General features: G+C 36.6%; 1 non-coding gene across 1 annotated transcript in view; it reads left to right on the forward strand.

Annotated features, from left to right (window-relative positions):
- Positions 1–93: 93 nt before the first annotated feature.
- Positions 94–13,851, forward strand: part of LOC110108273 — a 15,461-nt gene continuing 1,703 nt past the window's right edge. The window contains exons 1-5 of the transcript XR_003701132.1: positions 94–524; positions 763–1,358; positions 11,746–11,902; positions 13,495–13,533; positions 13,684–13,732. This is a non-coding gene — a transcript (uncharacterized LOC110108273). The remainder of the gene's footprint in view (positions 525–762; positions 1,359–11,745; positions 11,903–13,494; positions 13,534–13,683; positions 13,733–13,851) is intronic.

Here is a 13,851-nt window from a genome sequence, read left to right on the forward strand (position 1 = left end):
ACACATTAAAAATTTTTAAAATTAAACTAAGACCCATAAATCGTTGAAATTAATAATTATTAGAATAAACGGTTAAATGCGATTAATCGGCAATTTCGCAGTTCCAACTCCCTTTGCAAAGAATCCGAGGAGCTAAACTCGTTACCGCGCTCGTACAAATATTACTGTGTTACTGCATCTGCCGGTGTCTCTGCTGTTCCGGTATCCCTACGCGTCCATCACCGGCCGGTGAGCGTCGGCCTCGCTCAGTCTCGCTACTGCTCATGTTCTCTGTGAGATGAAATCTGACGATGGACACCATGCTGATCGCGTGTTAGACTCAGAAATCGGATAAATGGAGGAAACCGAGGGCGATTCCATGCTCGGGGAGGTGATTATTGGCTGCGGGAACCCTAAGGTTATCGAGTTGGAAGAGCTGCAGCAGCAGCTAGCCAGGTTTTTGAGTTCATCGTCGGCCTCAGGAAGGAAAAACCGAAAAAGAGCAAAAATAATACCTCACAAAGTGGCTTGAGTTGGTTATCGTGGTAGGATTCCGCTCCTACGATTTCTATATTGGCCTAACGCTATTATTTTTTTTGCATTTTGATCGCTTTGTTTTATGTACTTTTTTTTGGGTTCTTGGAACTGGATTTAGTGAAATGAATGAATTGGATGGTTACGGCCTCACAAGATGATATTAAAAAAAAAAGACGTTTCCTTTCTAGGATTTCGTTTGCTTTTGGTTCTCTTGAGTATCTCATTTAAACTTTGCTTGTGATTTAGGTCGATTCTTTTGTTTCATGCCCGCTTGTAATTGGTTCGATTCTGAGCTTTAGTTGATTAATTCGCGGGTTAGCGGCACGGCAATCTGATGAACTGTTCAGCATAAGTATCTGCAACAGTTTAATGAATTGGATGATATGCAAAGAAAGGTAGAGGTTAGGAAACTTTCCATGGGTGATATGATGAGGCAGATGAAGGAGACAAAGGAGGATGTGAAAAGCAAAACAGAGCAGCTTGGCGTAGCTCTAGGATCACTGCTGGCAGCCCGAAAGAAAGTTTGTGCAGCACATCAGCCAGAAAGAAAGACGTTTCCTTTCTAAGCAAAACAGAGCAGCTTGGCGTAGCTCTAAGATTACTGCTGGCAACCTAGGGGATCATTGAGAATATTGCATCAATACCAGCAGCACATCAAGAAGAGTGCATGTAGAACTTTACAAAGCCTGCTAATGATGTAGATGATCAACTTGCAGCTAATGAGACCAAGTTGCTGTTAGAGGAGGTAGACTTGGACATTGAGAAGAACATTGATGATGTTAGTAGTAAGGATTTGACATCGTCAGATGAAAGTGAATCATCTAATGATTAATAGTTATGAGGTAAATGTGAATTAACTAGTAATTTTTTTTACATGTTATTATACACACAATAGTTTATATACAGTAGTTCATTAATTTACTCAACTTGCATAATACTCTTTTGATTATATTTGCTTTGCACAACTATTTTTTTATAATTGTTTGGATTGTGAATGTTGGAAAGCCCAAATAATTATTGTAGGAGTTTTTTCTTGTTATGCTACAAGTTTGCGAAGGATTTACAACGAAAATTCCACCGCAAATATCGAGACAACATTATGGTATCGACGTTTATGAAGGGCCTCTCCATCAAAAATTGCGTCAAATTATCCGCCGCAAATCCTCCCCAATTTGTGATGGAATATGCGGCGAATCACAAAAACAAAGCCGTCGTTTTATTCTATCACAAGTCCGCCGCAAAAAATTTGCGACAGATTTTTTCCGTCGCAACTATGTTTGTGACACTCATTTTAGCATCATGATCATATCCGTTACAAATTTGCCGCAAAACAAGATTTGCGATGGATTTCTCTGATTTTGCGGCGGATTTGGCCTCCGCAAATAGCTGATTTTCCTGTAGTGTTTTATACTGTATCTAGAGATTTTCTCTTATACAAGCTAGTACAAAAAGATTTTTCTAAACTTTTCATATCCTGGATTAAAGGTTAAATTGAGGATGTATTTTTCTCTGTTTGCCTCATTGGTGTGTTGGAAGGTCTTTTTTTTTTTAATGTTGGAATTTTTTTTAGCTCCACTTTTGATCTTCGTTAGGGTTGCTGATGTAGTGGATTGTCGGAAGATCAAACCTGCAAGAAGGATTTCAAGGAGTTCCCAATCCAGGGAAGAAGAAGAGAGCTTTCTCAAGAGCTGCAGCAGCAGATAGCCAGGTTTTTGAGTTTATCGTCGGCCTCAGGAAGGAAAAACCGAAAAAGAGCAAAAATAATACCTCACAAAGTGGCTTGAGTTGGTTATCGTGGTAGGATTCCGCTCCTACGATTTCTATATTGGCCTAACGCTATTATTTTTTTTGCATTTTGATCGCTTTGTTTTATGTACTTTTTTTTGGGTTCTTGGAACTGGATTTAGTGAAATGAATGAATTGGATGGTTACGGCCTCACAAGATGATATTAAAAAAAAAAAGACGTTTCCTTTCTAGGATTTCGTTTGCTTTTGGTTCTCTTGAGTATCTCATTTAAACTTTGCTTGTGATTTAGGTCGATTCTTTTGTTTCATGCCCGCTTGTAATTGGTTCGATTCTGAGCTTTAGTTGATTAATTCGCGGGTTAGCGGCACGGCAATCTGATGAACTGTTCAGCATAAGTATCTGCAACAGTTTAATGAATTGGATGATATGCAAAGAAAGGTAGAGGTTAGGAAACTTTCCATGGGTGATATGATGAGGCAGATGAAGGAGAAAAAGGAGGATGTGAAAAGCAAAACAGAGCAGCTTGGCGTAGCTCTAGGAGCACTGCTGGCAGCCCGAAAGAAAGTTTGTGCAGCACATCAGCCAGGAAGAAAGACGTTTCCTTTCTAACAAAACAGAGCAGCTTGGCGTAGCTCTAAGATTACTGCTGGCAACCTAGGGGGTCATTGAGAATATTGCATCAATACCAACAGCACATCAAGAAGAGTGCATGCAGAACTTTACAAAGCCCGCTAATGATGTAGATGATCAACTTGCAGCTAATGAGACCGAGTTGTTGTTAGAGGAGTTAGACTTGGACATTGAGAAGAACATTGAAGATGTTAGTAGTGAGGATTTAACATCGTCAGATGAAAGTGAATCATCTAATGATTAATAGTTATGAGGTATATGTGAATTAACTAGTAATTTTTTTTACATGTTATTATACACACAATAGTTTATATAAAGTAGTTCATTAATTTACTCAACTTGCATAATACTCTTTTGATTATATTTGCTTTGAACAACTATTTTTTTATAATTGCTTGGATTGTGAATGTTTGAAAGCCCAAATAATGATTGTAGGAGTTTTTTTTTTTGTTATGCTACAAGTTTGTGGCGGATTTACAACGAAAATTCCACCGCAAATATTGAGCAACATTCTGATATCGACGTTTATGAAGCGCCTATCCATCACAAGTTGCGTCGAATCATCCGCTGCAAATCCACCCCAATTTGTGATGGAATCTGTGGCGGATCACAAAAACAAAGTCGTCGTTTTTTTCTGTCACAAGTCCGCCGCAAAAAAATTGCGACAAATTTTTTCCGTCGCAACTATGTTTGTGACACTCATTTTAGCATCAGAATCGTATCCGTTGCATATCTGTCGCAAAACAAGATTTGCAATGGATTTCTCTGATTTTGCGGCGGATTTGGCCTCCGCAAATAGCTAATTTTCCTGTAGTGTTTTATACTGTATCTAGAGATTTTCTCTTATTCAAGATAGTACAAAAAGGTTTTTCTAAACTTTTCAATCCTGGATTAAAGGTTGGGTTGAGGATGTATTTTTATATGTTTGCCTCATTGGTGTGTTGGAAGGTCTTTTTTTTTTAATGTTGGAAGTTTTTTTTCACTCCACTTCTGGTCTTCGTTAGGGTTGCTCTTTATCCTCTTGTTTATTCTGTATTGTCATGGATGGCTTTTCTAATATATTAGATGATGAATCTTTAGTTTCTCCTTTTGAAGCATGGCTACTGGAGGGAATAAAATATCTCACATTCTTTATGCTAATGATGCGCTTGTCTTTGGGAAAGCCTATCTTCAAAATGTTGAGAGATTAAAGGATATTTTTGAATAGTTTGCACTTTGTTCTAGCCTCTTTAATAATTATAGCAAAAGCTTGGCTATTTTTTCCAATGGTTTTACATATGTTATTGATATATGCAATACTTTGAATATTTCTCTTGCTCATAATGCTTTGAAATATCTTAGCCTGCCTATTTCTCCTAAAAGACTTACCAACTCTGATTTCCAACCTCTCTTAAATAAAAGTTTTGATCTTCTTATTTTCTGTAGATTAAAGTTTCTTTTTTTGCATATAGACTTCAATTTCTCAAGTTCGTTGTCTTCTATACTATTTTTTACTGGATTAGAGGACTATATCTTCCCAAATATGAATGTAAATTCATTAACAAAGTCTACTCTAAGTTTCTATTTCATAGTGATGCAAATTCGAGAAAAAATCATATAATTTCTTAGAAGTTTGTATGTCAGCCAAAGTTATATGGTGGTTTGGGGATTCCTAACATAAAATCCTTATATTATGGATTATGTTGTTCTCTTATATGGTGCATTCTCAATGACCAATGCATGTTGTCTCACTGTTAGGCATAATACTCATCTCTTTGGAAACTCCCGCCTCAACTAGCTTCAAAGTTGTGGAAGTATATTTGTGCCATTTTTGGGAATAATAAGAGAAATATTTCTTTCATTATATATCCCAACAGCCCTCTCTCCCTCATTTGGGACCCCTGGTGTTGTGGCAGGGCATTAATCGAGTTGCTCGATTATACTACTAGGTAAATTTTCAGTCATACACTATGGGAGACCTAGTTCTCCCTGGCCGTTGAAATTTGCATGAAAGTTTTTCTTTCTCTGTAACGTCTGCTGTTTCTACTATCACCATTACTTCTCTGTCGGATTCCTACATCTCATCAGACGGGGTTCTTTACTCGCCCTTTAGGACTTTTTATGCTTCATTTTTTTGCCGACTTACCACATGTAGACTGAAGTTCTTTTATTTGACATAGAAAGTTTGCCGTCTGTTTCTCTTGTCATGCCAGGATGGTTGTGATAAAGGGTTTAAAAACTTCTAACATTCTCTCTAAGCGCAATTTGCAAGTATCTCTTACATGTGTTATTTGCTCTCAAGTTGAGGAGAGCCATAATCACCTCTTCTTTGAGTCTGACTTCTCCTTCTGCATCATTTATTCTCTGTTGCCTTGTTTAAACACTTTCTTATTTAGGCCTAACTTACATCAAGTTTTGGATTTTATCTTAGCTTTATATATTGGGAGACATTACAACACCTCAAATAACCTAAGATACAAAGAACCAACAAGAACATCAAAACCAAAAAAATTCCCAAAATCTTCAAAAGAACAATCATCCATAGGAACCATAAGGCCAAATCTTCTACAGCTCCTCAAATACACTCCTATCCAAAAATCCATAGTCAGCAACAATCCTTAATAAGTTGATATAAATCCAATATGTATAATGTGTCTCCTTGTAAAAGCCAAAGATAAATCCATATCTCCAATTGTCCAACAGCTCCTCAAATATAATCCAAAGACCCAAATCAGCGCCAATCCATTAAGCAAGTCAATTTAAATGTTATCCCTTGAATAAAATACCTGCAAAGACAAAAAAAAAAAACCAACAGATAAAAGCACATAAAAGATAATCAAATATAAAAAAACCTATATAAATCAAATAGAAAACCACAACTATATAGTGTAATTAAAAGAGTAAATAGGCTCAGTAAAGTGTAGTATCTAAAACCTTATTATGGAATGCTCAAAATATCTCCAAAATAAAACACCCGACCAACCAAATACAACAAAAAAAAATAATAATAAAAGGAAATTTGTTGGCAACATTAATTGCTACTAGATTGTTTGCCTTCTTATTAAGAATGCTATTCTGACTAAAATTGCTAAGTGTAGTTCCTTTCATAACATTAACCATTTTATTAAGTGAGGTTGATTTTATTGGAGGGTGTTGGCCGATGTTGGTTCTCCACTGTCTTGTCTTTTTACTTTGCTGGCTTGATTATGATGTCTGATATCATTTTGGTTGGGATGTGGATGATTCTGCAATTACTCTTGCTGCTGGTTTTTCTTGCATCCTTAACTTAAAGTTCTTTGACTTGTTGTGGCTATGTCCTATTCTGCTTTTTGTGGCTACTATTTTGAGCTGATATGACCTTTAGCTATGGTGCTTTTCCATTTATTGGCCTTTTTATGGACGATGATGAATAGTGAATCATTGATTTCATCACTTGTTTGGTCGTCTTGGCAACCAGCTCTCATGACTTGGAAGGTCATCCCTGGCAACCAAAGCTCTATTATTTCCTGTGGAAGTTTTGCTCATGCTGATGTTCATTAACCAATTATGAGTCCATTTTTTGTGTTCTCTCGTTTTTCTTATATTAATGTGTAGTTATTTTTGCTGCTTTTTTTGGGTTGCAACTTCATGCAATTTTTCTTTTACACAAGTAATTGCTACCTCACATGCAATTTTTTTTAATTAATGAGAAGTGAAAGGATTCACAGAGAACTAATATGGAGAAAATGAAGATAATTAGTATTTGTGTATTACATTTACTATATCTGTTCAATACATGAATATATATATATATACACACACACACACAAATAGAAAACAATGTATAATAACTGCTATGTGATAATGGGTATATGGCCGACTGTCAGTAATACAGTTGAGTAGGTAGTTAATGCAATAGGTAGTGGAGGTGCTGTATAGGTTGGTTTAACCACCTCCTCCCCCCTCCCCTCAAGTTAACAATTCAGGTTAAATTGTTAACTTGCTTCTAAGATCATTGAAGCCTGTAGGTAAGTGGCTTTGTAAGGATGTCTGCCGGCTAGTCCTGTGATGCAATGTGGTGGACGATAAGATGCTTAGCCGTGATGCAGTCCCAAATGAAGTGATAGTCCACTTCGATGTGCTTGGTTCGACCATGAAAATTTTGATTATTAGCCAATGCAATTGCTAAAGTATTATCGCAATAAACAGAAGTAGGAGAATTGTTGGATATCTGAAAATCATCAAGTAGAAGGCATAGCCACATAAGTTCGCTTGCAACAATAGCCAGCGCCTTGTATTCTGCTTCGGTTGATGATCATGCAACCGTGGGTTGCTTTTTGACATACCAAGATAGCAAGTTGCTACCAATAAAAGTACAAAATCTAGTAACTTAGCGATGATCAATCGAATCAGCCGCCCAATCTGAGTTGGCATAGGCTGAGAGCTGTAGAGAGGACTTGTGAATAGGAAGAAAGCATCCGATGGTACCTTTAGACATTTGAAGACTCTTTTAAGTAACTGAAAATGTGTGTTGGTTAGACTGTGCATATGCTAACATAAATAATTAACTGCAAATGCAATATCTGGCCGACTAATGGTTAGATATTGAACCAATTAATTTCTGATAGTGTTCTGGTTGTGAAAAAGGTTTGTCTGAAGATGATGGACTTGGGAGTTTGTGGGCTAAGCACTCGTTTACAATGTGTTATGCCAGCTTTGATGAGCAGTTCTGAAATATATCGGGATTGATCAATCCGCATGCCTTGATCAATGGTTTGAATGTGAATGCCTAGAAAATGAGAAACAACGCCCAAGTTTCTCATGTGAAATTGACAGCTTAGGTTTTCAAGAAGCTTGTTTAGTTTGGTAGTGTTGTTGCCAGTAAACAGCACATCATAAACATATACAATCAGATATAAAGAAATATTTCCTTTATAAAATATCAGAAAGGATGGATCCTCTTTGCTTGTTAGAAAGCCATATTGCAATAGGTGGGAGGAGAGTGTGGAGAACCACTGTCGTGGGGACTGTTTGAGCCCATAAATGAACTTATGTAGTTGGAAAACATAAGAAGGATATTGTTGATCTATAAATCCCGACGGCTGTTTCATGTGAAACACTTCATCCAGTTTGAGATATCAAGATATAAAACCGGCCATTTGAAGTGAGTAGCAAGAATAAGTAAAAGTCAAATAGTAGGAAATATGACCACTGGGCTAAAGATATCTTTGTAATCATGGCCAAATTCCTGCTTAAATCCTTGTGCCACCAATCGAGCTTTGTAGCGTGCAAACGAGTCATCTGGATTGAGTTTGGTCTTGTAAATCCATTTGCAACCAAATAATACATTTTAATTCGGTGCTTGTGGCACAAGAGACCAAGTGCCTTAGTTTTGAAGTGCTTGGAATTCATTAGACATGGCGGAGCGCCAAACTGCATGCTTTGTAGCTTCCAAATATGAGGACGGGGAAGTTGGAATGACTTGGTGATGAAGATCCATGAGGACTTTGGGTTTTAGATACCCTGTTTGAAATCGGGTAAGCATGTGATGTTTAAGTGGAGGTGGGGGGTGATGAGGCGGAGATGGTAGACATGGCTAATGGTGTATTATTTGATAAAGTTGTAGGAGTAATGTATGGAGAGAATATAGTAGGTTGCTGATCGGAATTGTTGGAAGTGTGATGTCTTGGAAAAGTAGTGGGAGGAGAAGTTGTTGAGTTTGAGAGTGACGCTGGTACAAGAGTTAGAGGAGATGGGAAATGAGGAAAAATTCAGTATTTGTGGGAGGAGAAGAGACCTGTTTAAAAGGAAATGAAGATTCAACGAATGTAACATGGCGGGAAATATAAATACAATTCGTAAAAGGATCAAAGCATTTGTAGCCCTTGGACTCATTTGTATAGCCGAGAAAAATGCAGGACAAGGAGCGAGGTTGAAGTTTGTGGTGGTGTAGAGGAGGTATCCATGGGTAGCATAAGCAACCAAAGACTCGTAGATTATTATATTAGGAGGGTGGTTATATAGTCATTGATAAGGAGAGAAATGAGGTGTTGCTTTAGATGGTAGCCGATTTATTAAATAAGTTGCTGTCAATAATGTTTCAACCCAAAATCGAGAAGGTACATTAGCTTCAAACAGTAAAGAACACATTGTTTCGAGAAGGTGACGATGTTTTCTCTCGGCAATACCATTTTGTTGAGGTGTATAAGGGCATGACAAACGGTGAGCAATACCACATTGATTCAATTATTGTTTGAAATTTTGATTAACAAATTCGCCTCCATGATCAGTTTGAAGTTGTTTAATAGGGGTTTGAAATTGAGTTTCGACAAACTATTTAAAACGTTTAAATGTGAGAATCACGTCTGATTTGAGCTTTAAAGGGAATACCCAACAGAAGCGAGTAAAGTCATCCACAAACAAAAGATAGTATTTATAATATTGATTTGATAAAATCGAGGAAGGTCCCCATACATGTAGGAGTTCTAAACATTTATTAGTTTTAGAAGAAGCTAAAGTAAAAGGAAGACGATGACATTTTGCACGAACACACAAATCACAATGGGATGAGGGCTTGTCATGTTGAGCAAACTTGAGAACCGTGGAGAGCTTTTGTTGGAGGAGAATCGCGGGTGACCAAGATGGTTATGCCATGTTGAGAAGCTTGTGGGAGTAGTAAGAAGGGTTGTAGCTTCAGTGGGATAGTGCATCTAACGAAATGCGGGTGATAGCTTAATAGGATACAAACCATATTGAGTCGGTCACCGAAGAAGGATTTGATGAGTCTTGGAATCCTTGAGAGTGACACCAGTATTTTCAAATACTATATAGCAAGCATTATCTTTAGGTAGGCTAGATACAAAAATGAGATTGAGTGAGACGAGGGACATGAAGTATTTGGGGTAAGTGAAGCTTACAACTAGGCATAGGTAAAATGCCTTTACCCTAGTTGGCAATTGGAAGCTGGGTACCATCTCCAACTTGAACATGAGATGTCCCAGAGTAAGGTTGAGTAGTTTGTAGTTGAGCAGAATCAACAGTGAGGTGTGAAGAAGCTCCTAAATCCAAAAACCAGTCTGCAGAGGAGGATTTTTCATCTTGAACTAGCAAAGTCTGTTGCGGATATTTGATAGGAAAGATTGGTCCTGTGCCAGCAGGAGATGGCTGAGTGACCTTGTTTTCCATAAATTTGACATGTGAGAGAGTTAAATTGTCGTCGACCACCACCTCTCGACGAAGAATGACCTCCACGGGATGATGAGAAACGCCCGCGCGCGGAAGCGCGGATTGCCCGCTGAATTCAACAAGGTCGAATGACGAATCAGGTGTTTGTTGAGTAGCTTGCTCAGTTGAGGTATTAACCTCTTCACTACATAATAAAGCATACAGGTCATCTAGACTAATCGGCTGGAGCTTAGTTCGTATGGCCGTTTTAAAAGAATTATATCCCGGGGGTAATCAATTAAGTGTATAAAGGATGACATCCTCAGGATCTATGTGTGAACCGGCGGCTGTAATAGCATCTACTCTCTGTTTGATGTCTGATAGATACTAGAACATCAACTTGTCCTGCATCTTAAGTTGATGCAGTTCATTTTTGAGCTGTAAGCAATTCGTTGCCTGGAGTTGACATTCCAAGGTAAATCAAATTTCATGACAGGTTTGAAGATTCAAGACATAAGTCAGTAATGGTTGTGAAATAGAGAAGAAGAGGGCAGCAATTAAGTTTTGATCAATGAGATGACACGAGAGGTAGGTAGGATTCATAGTAAATGAATCAACAAAAAGATGTTTGGGTGGTTGGCATAGAGAGCCATCTAGATATTCGGTAAAGCCATTGGCACCGAAAAGCTTCTAGACCTGTGAGTGCCAAATGGGATAGTTGGTGGCTTCAAGTTGAACATTTAGCACTGATTTAACATTGACCATTAAAAATTTTAACTGAGGGGTAATAGGGAGAGCCGTGGTGGAGGAGGTAGCCGCTGGAACAACAGTAGAAGAAGCTTCTGTACTTGCCATTGGATCAATAGAACAAGTACACCAAACAAAGTAATTAAGGACTTCAAACCTGCTCTGATATCATGAAAGGATTCACAGAGAACTAATCTGGAGAAAATGAAAATAACTAATATTTGTGTATTACATTCACTATCTGTTCAATACAAAGGAATATATATATATATATATATATATATATAGAGAGAGAGAGAGAGAGAGAGAGAGAGAGAGAGAGAGAGAGAGAGAGAGAGAGATAATAACTACAACGTAAGTATATGGCCGACTGTCAGTTATACAGTTGAGTAGGCATGATGTATAGGTTGGTTTAACAAGAAGCGCTATGCCCTAAAATTTTTCCTAAAAAAAAAAAAGATGAGACACGAAGATCATACATATAAACTAAACTGTTTATTTTAACATTTACACTATTCACATTAATCGCAAGCAGTTCATATACCAATTATTGAATAAACATAATAATATGACCCAAAACCTGTTGCATATTCAGTAAGTATTGAACAATGTAAGATATTGATAGTAAAATTCACAGTACAACTAGATCTAAGATATTCAATTATAATTACTGGTTACAAAAACTTGCAGAAGCATAATTCTATTATAAGGAGATAAATCGACTGAGTTAATACCAAAAAAAATTGTGGATTGTTTTGATTTGAAGTCCATTATTCTATTGACTCAGAGAGAAAATACTAAGGCCTTACAAAGTTCATCTAAGAACGACAAACCAAACCTTATAATTTGCATCATATTCTGCCAGCATATTTGTACTCCAGTCCTGGCTTTTGTTGATTCTATACACTTTTTTCTTGTAAAATAGCGATGCCAATCCTTATTGCATAGTTTACTTACTTTTTTTTTGGTTATTTCTTTTACAGGACCTATAGAAGTAATCGAATCATTTGGTGCTGAAAATCTGAGACCAGGACCAAGACATATATATCAGCTAATCTGAAGGAACTCTTGATGATCATTTTTTCTCAGGAATTTCTTGAGAAATAATGAACTCCGCATTATAATGGAGCAGCTTGAAAGGTATTCCATCATAATCATATTGGCATTGGCTTTTATTTTATTATTTTTAAGTCTTTGATACATGATTTTAATGCTCATGGAATTGATTTTTAATATGACACAATGGAGAAAAATGATTCAAATAGCCGACCCCACGTAGTGGGAGAAAGATGAAGATTTTATGATAAATATATAATCTAATTTTTTATTGTGAGATTTGTACAAAGAAATTATGCATATTTATAGGGTTTTCTACAAAATGTTTTTTTTTTTAAATTGATCTACATTATGAGCAAAAGGTGTGGCCAGTATATTTTGGATAACTCTTTAATTCAAAGAAGAGATTATGAAAGAATTTATCTCAAAATTTAAAAATAAAGTGGGCAAACTTTTCAAAAAATATATAAAAATATAAAATAAAAATAAAAATTTTATATCATACATAAATGTATAATTTTTTCTGTTAAATCTAGAGAGAGAGAGAGAGAGAGATAATCGGTCCAAACCCATCTTTTAATCGTATATCATTGACATTTAAGCCTCCAACTGTGAAAGGAAAAGAGAATCTGCTACACTTCTCTTCAAGTTACAGCTCATAAAAAAGACTCAATACCTTCTTTCTTTCTCGGAGGAGATGGGCACGCCTGGTCCGATTCCCCTTTCTCTCATGAGCTGTGACTTGAATATTTGACCGTTGAATTGTTCTAGTAGTTAAAAGAGATTTTACTTCTTACATATATATGTATATTTGCTTCCTCAATATTACCGTTATTGGCTATATTTGAAAAAATACCGGACTACAGAAATTTAGATTGAAGAGAATCATGAGCATCGATCACCCAAAATATCCTCACAACCCTTCAGATTTTAATACAATTTATTTACTTGTTTTGGCGTGCAGCAGTACTCCAGTTGAGTAAATTGCCTGTGCTTGATTAATTTATTGCCTGCCGTACTTAGAAAATAGATCGTGAATCCAGCTCAGCTCTATGACCATAGTCCACACCACTCTCTGTCCCTTGGCATCAGACCCTTTGGCTAGCCTGTTATAACTAGATAAATAATGATAGAGCTCATGCTCGTCTCTAAGTTCCCCCACTTCACAATCATTTACTTCTCCGCTATTCTCCACAGTACGTGATTCAGCTAGCTCTTACTCTTCTATTAAAGGAAGAGTGACCGCTGCTCTATCTCCATCTCTTTCTCTTGCGTCTGTCTAACTGGGGGGAGATAATGGCTTCCAGGCCTTTGCACGTTGCAGTTCTTCTTTTCGTCTTCCTTAATGAGGTAACAATTAAGCTTGTTTATACTACTTAGGCTTCGTTTGGGACGGCATTCTTATTGCTTCTTAAAATAATTTTTTAAGTACAAAGTTAAAAATTTTGTATTCAAAAGTTTCTTTAAGAATCGATAAAAAAATCGTCCCAAATGAAGCCTTAGATTGTGCTTGGAGCCTGAAAAGCTCAATGGCTGTAGGTAAATTCATGATAATAATCATAATATAAATTAATTATAAGGATGATTTTACTTCATTTTCTTCACTTTCCTTCAATCTAAGCAAATATCTAAAAACGTGCTTGTTGGCTGATAAACTCTTTAATACTGGCTTGCAGGTTTCCTTTTTGAAGCTAATGGCGAAGGATCATGATCATGTAAATCTATTATTGCCAATATTTTAAGCATAGAAATTTTATATTACACACAGTTATATATTTATGATTTTTTTTTTCGAACTTAAGAGAGATACATTTGATTTATTCTTATAATCTTCATCTGAACTTTCTTCTTCCAACCCCTTTCAGATAGTTTTTGTTAATGGTGGTGGAAGCGACAGCCCTGCTCCTCTTGTAGGTTAGCCTCCATTTTACTTCCATGAATATTTCAGTTCTCATCATTTATTTATTTTCTAAAGAAGTATATAAAAGAAAGAGAAAATGGCTAAAATTAGTATAAATCCGTTTTTCTAAGCA

Source organism: Dendrobium catenatum, unplaced genomic scaffold (assembly GCF_001605985.2).
Source record: "Dendrobium catenatum unplaced genomic scaffold, ASM160598v2 fragScaff_scaffold_695, whole genome shotgun sequence".
In the NCBI taxonomy this organism is placed as follows: domain Eukaryota; kingdom Viridiplantae; phylum Streptophyta; class Magnoliopsida; order Asparagales; family Orchidaceae; genus Dendrobium; species Dendrobium catenatum.